At 36.3% G+C, this 10,135-nt stretch overlaps 1 long non-coding RNA gene across 1 annotated transcript; it reads left to right on the top strand.

The window, feature by feature from the left end:
* The first annotated feature begins 6,163 nt into the window (after positions 1-6,163).
* Positions 6,164-9,109, top strand: LOC113341986. The gene is made up of 3 exons (XR_003356304.1): positions 6,164-6,440; positions 7,195-7,379; positions 8,734-9,109. It is a non-coding gene; the product is annotated as an uncharacterized LOC113341986 (long non-coding RNA).
* The last annotated feature ends 1,026 nt before the right edge of the window (positions 9,110-10,135 follow it).

The raw sequence follows: 10,135 nt of genomic DNA, 5'->3' as shown, positions 1-10,135 counted from the left end.
AACTCAACTCAGCCTCAGCACCACCTTGCATCTGCAATTTCATCAACGTTGCCAGACTCTTCTTAGCTTCCACCTTCCACCACCAGACCCAAATGCACTCAAATTACTTGCAATCATCCATTATTCAAGCCCATTCCATTCTACATCCATTATCTCCAGTGTTGTAGCTTGTAGCTTCTCCATTCTCAAAAACACCATCAGTTCCTTCTCTTGTCTTGAATCCATCTCAATCACAGCCATCTTCAATTAACCTGTGACTTGTTCATATCACAAACCCATTCATTTTATTTCCTCCACCACTGCAAATCATTCAACACAATTCAAGGCCATTAGCTACCAGTACCACCATCAAAACCAATAATCCGAAATATATATCTCAGGTTCACGAGCCCCAATTCTGCTCTTCAATGACAGTCATCTCAAACCCTAGACGATAGCAGCAGTTCTTCTCTTTTCGATTTCAAAACCCATTCTTCCATTAACCCTAGCACAATTCATAAGCTGTTTCGATCTCCTCCATTTCTGGGTTCAGTTACTTCTTTGAATCAGCACCATCAGTTCACAATCATGAACAACAAAAACCATGAGTCTCATCATCTTCTTCCAATTATCTCCCAACAATCTGTCATCACTTGATACAGAGGGGAATGGTTTCAGACAACCATCTCTGCCTCTCTTTCCTCGCCTCTAACTCTCAGATTGTTTGTAATGAAGACCATTCTTGGTTTCAACTTTAGCTCCTCCGAATAACCTTGTCTAAAAAAGATGAGGCGAGAGTAATCTTTTTCAGAGTTTCCGCCGCCAGTGGCCGGGAGGACTGGATCTGATAAGTACCATCGTTTGAGTATGCCAGAAATCGATCGCGGTGATGGGTATGTTTTAATTGATTCTTTTTATCTTAATCAGGTGGGCAAATTTCTTCTTTATTTGGTTTTTATGCGAGATTTGATATCACTTTATGATGATTTTCCTAAACAATCTTCTCCTTTATCGTTCTTTCGATGTGATGTACCGAGTCTTCAAGCTTTTCTTATCAATTCAATATGATATGCAGTTTGCGCTTCATTGGTTTTGTAGTTATTTTGTTCACTGGGATTGTTATGGATGCAGAGGAAGGATTTTGTTTTTCCTTTCTCAGCTGTTTTTGTAGTACTTTGATTAGCCTCTCAAAGTACCGATACGATTTTGGTGCTGCTAGTGATTCGTAATTGGTACTCCCGTTTAGTGTAATTGATTGAGAGTTCGATTAATCTCATGTTTGTCAATGGCTTTTTCCCTGGCCGCCTTCTTCTCTGTGTGTCGGCAAGTCTGAATTGGTTTTCTGTCGCCACATGTCTGGTTGTTGTATTGGTCAAGTCATTTTTCGTGGAAACTTCTTTGTTTGGGTTTCAAGTTCATTAAACGTGTCAATTAACTGATTAAGTGTTTGACCCTCTCCTCGAACCATAATATTGGGCATACCATAATCTTTCAACCCATACTGAATGAAGACAAAAAAGGTTGTTGAATAGCAAAATCAGATAACCCCTTAACCCAAAATTTTTTTAATGGCAAATCTGTTCTTTACGTACTAGTGTTAATAATCTTGATTAGTGATTAAATATTTTGTTTAGTGATTAAGATAATTTTCAGAATTATAAGAGTTGTTTAGATGAAAAATTTGAGGAAAAAAAAAATCAAAGTTTTGGTTTGGTTAAGAAGGAGCGAAAGAGAAGGAGAAAGTGAGAAAATTCTAATTCTTGATTCAATGGAGGACGAGGAGGGTCATCATTCATCTAAAAAACCTAGGAAAATACACATCAACTACAACAATGATCCAGAAATGGCTGATTTCTTAGATTATGAGAATGATTTTACACCCACTCAAACTCAAGCTCAAACTCAAACACAAACTCAAGATGATGATTTTTATGAGCCAAATCCTGATGATGAATACATTGATGAGGAACCCAATTCTTCTAATACACAGGTACACTTATATCCTATACTTAATCTCACTTCTATAGCTCTCACTTATCAAAAGTTAGGTTTTTTGAATCATGGTTTGGCGAAACAGGTTGAGGTTCGGCTCACATCTATGAGCCGAATCTACCATTGATGAACGGTTCGGCTTACTGAATCTGTTCACTGCATGCGCCGAACCTATAATTTCCAATTCCAACCCTTTTGCTAGACACTAGTTCGGCTTATATGAAAGTTTCATAGTAAGCCGAACAACATCCTGAATAGCCCGGAATAAAATCATTACTAATTCGGCTTACATATCCAAAATCGTATGTGCCGAACATAATTTTTTAATTTCTGGGTTGAAATATTGTTACTGGTTCGGCACATATGGAGAATATCGTATCAGCCGAAACCTCTTATGTTCAAGGTTCGGCACATAATTTGATTATAGTATGAGCCGAACATAAATTTGTAAATTTTTGGGTTAAAATATTGTTCGAGGTTCGGCACATATTGAGGATATCGTATAAGCCGAAACCTCTTATGTCCAAGGTTCGGCACATAATATGATTATCTTCTGAGCCGAACATAAATTTGTAAATTTTTGGGTTAAAATATTGTTCGAGGTTCGGCACATATTGAGGATATCGTACAAGCCGAAACCTCTTATGTCCAAGGTTCGGCACATAATATGATTATCTTCTGAGCCGAACATGCATTTGTTAATTTTTGGGTTAAAATATTGTTAATGGTTCGGCACATATTGAGGATATCGTACAAGCCGAAACCTCTAAATGTTTATAGTTCGGCACATAATGTGATTATCGAATGCGCCGAACCTTGTTATTATATTCCCTTTCTAGTGTTTAACCTTGTGATATTCTTTGTAGATCGTGCTTGGACCCATGGAAAATCAATCTGATCCAGTAGACATAATTCACGAGGATACCAACGATCACTTCCAAAATGATTTGGTATGTAAGAACCTTTTGCTTACCTTAATGTTGTCGGAATATTCCAAAGTTTTGCTTACTAATTACTTGTTTTGGAATGAACGTAGATATGGAAAACTAAACCAGAAGTTCTGGATTGGCTTGAGGAACACGCGATGAAGATAAATTGTGTACTAGTTAAAGGACAACAAAGCCGATGGGATCGGTTTGAAATGATTTGTGAGCGTAGTGGAACCGGCGCTAGCAAGGTTAAAAAGGGTACTGTATACGTTGGGAAGACCGGGAGAAAGAATAGGACGAAGACGAAGAAAAGAAATTGCCCTTTCAAGATCGTTTTCAACCTCAAGAATAAGTCCATGAACAAAGAAGATCAATATTGGATAATGAATAAAGATATGGATTGTCGTCATAACCACCCACGTCCCAAAGACCTTCATGGACATGCGAAAGTAGCGCGACTCAAACCCGACGAGATGCTAGAAGTGGATAAAATGACACGAGCACGTTTGCCACATTCTAGGATTCTTAGCAAATTGAAGGCGGACAACAACAATAACAAGTCGACTATGCAAACTATCTACAATGCAAGACAAAAGATTAGAATACTCAATTTGCAAGGTAGGATAGTGATGCAACAAGTAATGTGGTTAGGGGTGAAGAATAACTACGCTTGCCAAAAGAAGTTGGATGACTTCGGTCAAGTCACACACCTTTTCCTTGCCCACCCGGAATGCGCCCAATTGGCTCTATGCTTCCCACAAGTTATTATATTGGATTGCACGTACAAGACTAATAAATATGAGATGCCGTTGATGAACATTGTGGGGCATACTTCGACAAAGGCACCGTTCACCGTGGCTTTTTGTTTCATGAAAAACGAGAAGAAAGAGAGTTATGTTTGGGGGTTAGAACAATTGAAGTTAATCTTCCGGGAGGGTGCTCTTCCTAAAGTGTTCGTTTCTGATCAAGATTCATCGTTGATGTATGCTATTAAGAAGGTATTTCCGGATGCATTCAATTTTCTTTGTACGTTTCACATATGGTGCAATGTGAGGAAAAAATGTCAACCGATAATTCAACCACTTAAGTTGAAAGAATTAGAGAATATTGCTAAGCTACCGTTGGAGACACGAGTAAAGAAAAAGAAGGAATTCTTGAAAGCATATGAACATAATGAGATGTTGTGGGCTTCTTTCCAAGGCGAATGAGAAGCTTTGATATGGTCAATCACCGAGGATGTCTATGAAGAAAATTTTAAAATGCTTATTAAGCATTGGAAGACCGCCTACCCCGATGTCATTACTTACTTGGTCAAAGATGTGTTGGAACCTAATAAAGAAAGGTTCGTGAGTTGTTTCACAAATCGGCACAAACACTTCGACAACCAAGCCACAAGTATGGTAGAGTCGGCTCATTATCGGTTGAAGAAGAACCTTTTTGGTTGTGTTGACACTTTTGTCACGGTTTTTGATGCAATTGATGAATATTTCAAAAGTGATGTTGTGAGAATTAAAACCGCGTTCGAGCATGACCTTATGTTTAGACACAAGAATTATGGTACTAATTGGCTACGGGAATTAACTTATAAAGTCTCCCATCTATGCATCGACTTGTTGATGAAAGAAGTGGATTTGATTGAGACATTAGGCGCCACCTTAGAGGAAGAGTGTGTTTGTACAATGAAGACATCTATGGGACTTCCATGCCGCCATGACCTACTTCGGTACAAGGATGGTATCATACCATTTGAGTGTCCTTCATTTTTTTCAACATCTCCCTACCCGCGGAATTAGTCCTGACACAAGTATGAAAGTTATAAGACTAATTCGGCGCAAGTATGAATCATGTCTTGAAATTTTTATTAGCTTACACAGAGAGTGGATCGGCTCATACCACAAAATAATTATACGCCGATCCTAAATATTCGGCTCAAAACCTATATTGTCGAGTAAGCCGAACCCTGTATTCGGCTCACAACCGATATTGTCGAATATGCCGAACCTATGATTATGAACTCAAACATGTATTCGGCGCAACATGATATCATATAAATAAGCCGATCCTACACACTTGTAAAATTTATGAAATTTTAACAATGATATTCGGCGCATCCCTAATACTATCGAATAAGCCGAATCTAGACTTATGAATTGAAACATTTATTCGGCGCAAAACTAATACTACCATACAAGCCGATCCTAAGCACATGCAAAAATTCTGAAATTCAAACAACATTTATTCGGCACAAAACTAATACTACCATACAAGCCGATCCTAAGCACATGCAAAATTTCTGAATTTCAAACAACATTTATTCGGCACAAAACTAATACTACCATACAAGCCGATCCTACGCACATGCAAAATTTCTGAAATTCACAAAACATATTCGGCACAAAACTAACACCATCGAATAAGCCGATCCTAAATATAAGTCTCTGTTTTACTAAGTTCGGCTCAAAACAGATTTCAGATATACGCCGAGCCGTTCATATGCACTTTCAGAGTTCCGTTTCAAGAACAGTTCGGCGCACATCTAACATTTGTTTTACGCCGAACCATACCCTGTAACCGCCGCAGAACACATGATTTTGACGAATTAAATCGACCAAAACAATCAAAAACATCAAATATGAGATGGGTTTGTAGAACTAACCTTCTTATTTTCATTTCCGGCGTTGGTTCTTTTTCAATCTCTTCTTCCGATTGATTTTGTGGTTGATTTTGAGTTTGTTCTTCACTCTCTAAATCTTCTTCTTCATGAATAGGTTGTTCAATCGATCGATTTGAACGAGATACTTCCTTACGACGATCCATTATATAGTTTCACAAATCGAAAATTAAATTTCCGCGATGAAAAAAAAAAGAAAGGGAAGGGTGGAGTTCGGCTGTGGAGAGGAAGAAGAAGAAGGTGAATGAAACTGATTTTAGGTGTAGTTGATTATAGGTTTTGTATTAGGGTTAGGGATAGATTAGTAGTAATTTAATGGATTTAAGGGCATATAGGTAATTGAACCACCCCATAGGATACCCCTTATAAGGTCACCCAAGTTAGGACTAGTCCTTTGTATGCCTTGAAAGTTTTAGGCATGCCCAAAATTGGTGTTCCTCTCCTCACTGTCTTACTCTAATGGTTTTGGACTTGAGCGGACTAGAAAAAATTCGAGCCCATTTAAAAGAGAAGGCAAAGGCCCAAGAGAATAAATATCAGGGTTATAAGATTAACTTCAGCTGCTGGCGTCATTTATAGAAAAGTGAATATACCAAAACTAACCTTCACATCTTTGTTTCGAGAAACGGACGGAGAGAAACAAAAATAAAAAATGAAAAACAGATCGATTGGGGGAAAATGAGAAAACAATAGGTTTTACTAGTTCCGATCTAAATCTATTGATGGAGTGATGAACAATAGATTTATCAAATTAGATATAGGTTTTTGATTCAGTTGAATCCGCTCAAAGGAATCTCTCCATTGACATCTCTTCAAGCTCAGTTTCCGTAAGAAGTATATTTGATCTTCAACTATTAAAAGCCAAACAGGTTTAATTCTCACCTTGTATGCTTTAATTCTTATAATTCTTATATTTTTTTCACGATTTCCAAGTTGTATTCTCATTTTTTTCATCGATTTGTATCGGAATTAGTTATTATTGTTAGTTAAATTTTCTTGGATTGCATTGAACATCTAAAGTTTTCTCAGTTTAATATTATAGTTATTAATATTGAATCGAGTGCTATATATGATTTCTCCTGTAGAAAATTTTGGAGTTTGTGATGTAGACTTTATGCACTATTGAATCTCTGTGCAGGCTTTATGCACCACAAAATTTGGGTGAGTATTTTATGCACCAAAGTTTGTCTGTTTAAGAGATTCTGATTTTATATTGCATTTCTTTGAATTTATAGGTGAAGGAGATGCTTGTAAAATCATTCCTGCTAAGTTCTATTCTAAAGAAATTGTGTCACTTTATATCCGTAAACTAGTATGTTTTCATTAACATTAAATGGCATTTTTTGTGCATCCATTATACACTTGTTCTCTGAGATTGTAAAGTCTGTATTGCTTTGAAGTTGATATGTGAATATTTTCTGCATAGATCGAGTTTCTGCAGAAAAATATTCACATATCAACGAATGTGCATGTGTTTCTACATAGATCGAGTTGTGCAAAAAATACACTACAAATAAGTGTATTGATATGTTCATATTTTCCTTGTTGATGTTTTTTTTGGTGCAACTATTATGCACAATGTTTCTGGTGATTTGATTTTTGTTCTGGTTATTGCTATCGTAGTGAATACGTACTCTATGCAACTCAATGCCTCTCGTGTCAAAGTTCTTCAAGCACCAGATAATTTGGTCAGCTCAACTAAGGATGCAACTGCAAAGGAACTATTGAAGGTGAGCGATGGATATCGCTACAGAAGCATTACTATTTTCATATCAAGGGTCTACCTTGTAACTAGTTGAAAGGATCAGGTCAGTCTTAACTTTGGTGCTTTGTTATGTTTTGAGCATATGGTCTTTTGTTCTTTTCAAATATTGGATTGAGAAAAACAAGTGAGAATGATATATACTGTAGGAACTACGAACACGCATAATATCACTAAGAATGTGAATACCACTTTTCGAACAAACTTGGTCTGTGCAGCAAATATGCACAAATATGATATCCAGGACCAGACATACGAAGATCTCGCATATAGGAAAAGAAAACAACTAACCTAGATGCAACCTTTAAAATGAATTGTTAAAGTTCACTTTTACAAGACAATTTATATGATGTTAAACCACTTTAAAATATGCCATCAATGATACTTTAACATATGCCATTAACGTAGTCCAATCTGTGAATGTAGTTGATATATCAATCTTCTTTTTGTCATGTTATTGCTTTGATGTTAATTAGTAAATTGTCACCATCTAGGGTAGTAAGGTGTGTTAGTTGTATTTATTGTTTTCATATGCAGATTGTTCTTAGAAATATTCTTGCGATTGCAAACCCATTTTGAAAAACCAGTTGTCAAATGGGTTCCGTGGACTTGTCTCTGTTGTCCTTTTAGATGATTTGATTGACGAAGTGATTTCTGTGCTAGCTATTTAGGCAATGGACTGACCCCTAGGATTATACCCAGATCAACTCCCTTTTGGTACGTTTTAAACATATGCATCGGACTGAATTTGTTGATATCTTCTAGATGATTTGATTGACGAAGTGATTTCTGTGCTAGATTTTTAGGCAATGGATTGAACCCTAGGATTATACCCAGATCAACTCCCTTTTGGTACGTTTTAAACCTATGCATCAGACTGAATTTGTTGATATTTCTGCACAAAATGAATTTATAGATTGTTTCTGCATATACAAAATCTTGTGGATATTCTCTGCACACGATAAATTATGAATATATTTTGTAAAGACCAAAGCAAGTTTTGTTTCCACTCCCTCTTGGTATTTAGTTGATTTGTTTTATGTTTTAAACTTACGAATCAGACTGTATGTGTTGATATTTTCTGCACATACCAAATCCTGTGGATGTTCTCTTCACACAATGAATTATGGATATATTCTGTAAAACTAAAGCAAGTTTTGTTTGCACTCCCTCTTGGAATTTGGCTGATTTGTTTATGTCTTAAATTTACGCATCAGACTGGATGTGTTGATATTATTTTCTGCACAAAATGAATTTGTGAATATTTTCTGCACACACCAAATCTTGTGGATATTCTCTGCACATAGTGAACTGTGGATATATAATGTACAAATTATCGGTCCAAAATGTGCAGTTCTTTGTGCGCATTTGAATCTTATTATCGGTGTTGGTTAATGCAGGGGTTATCTCAAAGCATTGGTTATACTGAGTGGATACTCTCAAAGGAAGGATCTCGTATTCTACCAAACGGGTTTCTTGTTGTTAAGTTTCCCGGAAGATCTGTTTTTAAGGAAGCATTTAAAAGATACCTTGCAATTCAGATGAAGTTGAATTGATGTCGTTTAAAAGATATACTGGGTCGCAAAAAAGTACCAACATCCTCATTGGTCTCTTATAGTTTTCTTTGCTCTCTATTTTTTCCCTACTGTTATGGTCTGTAATCAAGCACGAATGCATTTTTATCACTGATGGGATGTATAATTTTTTCATGTACAGACATTATCCACAAAATTTTCTTAGAGTGCAGAATTTTATTCACAGTTTTTCTATTTGTAATTATTCTTATGTGAAGAAATTATCCACTGTATATTCTCGAGTGCAGCTATTATCCACAGTGCTTGAAAATGTGCTTGAAAACCTTTCGATCAACGCTATAATTCTTTAACCATCACAAAATTAAAATAAAACATGAGGAAAAAATAGTAGAAGATATAAAACAATATATATATATATATACACATATATATCAGTTATATGCTTTCGAGTAGAATTAATCCATGATTTAGATGTTAAAAAAACAGAAATTTGTGAACTACTAATGAGGTTCATTTCGTATTTAGGTTGCTTTTGAGGTTTTCCAGCTTCAAGAGGGGTTGCGGTCAGCAACTTGAACAATTCACTCTTTTCTTTTGCGCATTTTGATGTCAAGTGCCTCCTCATCTTCAATTTTTTTTAAAAGCGTACCCAATTTGAATCGTTCTCACATGAGACTATGCCAAAGATCAGAATGAAAATGTCTGCAACAGAAAAACCCATAAAAAATGGTTGTGAGTAATACCTCAACACAAAGATATCAGTGTGAATAACACATGCCCTCATATAAACCAACAAATTCTGGAAACCTGTAAAACTACTGATGAAGAATTTCTACAGTTTAGAATTGTTTCTTACTAGCATATGACATGTGCCGTAACGGCCCGGGGGCTTTGGGTTGTTGCTGCTGCGAACGATATCTTCCCAAGCCAAAGATACTAACTACCAAGTGAATAAACAATTCTGATAGGGATGGGTTCTTTTAAATCCTTCCGGGGTTTAGTACTAATATTAATACGACCTTTAGGTTTTCATTGGCATGTGTTTTTGCCAATAAAATCCAGCACGACAAAAAGAAATAATTGAAGAACAATCAAGGGACCATTGTTCTCTTTTGCATAGGACAAATGTACATTTCTATGATCTTACTGACCACTAATGCCAAGACTAAACTTCACACAGTAACCAAGGAGAAGCATTTTGATTGTGTTAGATTTTTGGACACCAGAATGAATGGTCTGTTTCAGTTAGATTTGTTGGTGTAGACCA

Source organism: Papaver somniferum, unplaced genomic scaffold (genome assembly GCF_003573695.1).
Source record: "Papaver somniferum cultivar HN1 unplaced genomic scaffold, ASM357369v1 unplaced-scaffold_33, whole genome shotgun sequence".
Taxonomy (NCBI): Eukaryota; Viridiplantae; Streptophyta; class Magnoliopsida; order Ranunculales; family Papaveraceae; genus Papaver; species Papaver somniferum.
This window is presented reverse-complemented; position numbering and strand designations above follow the sequence as displayed.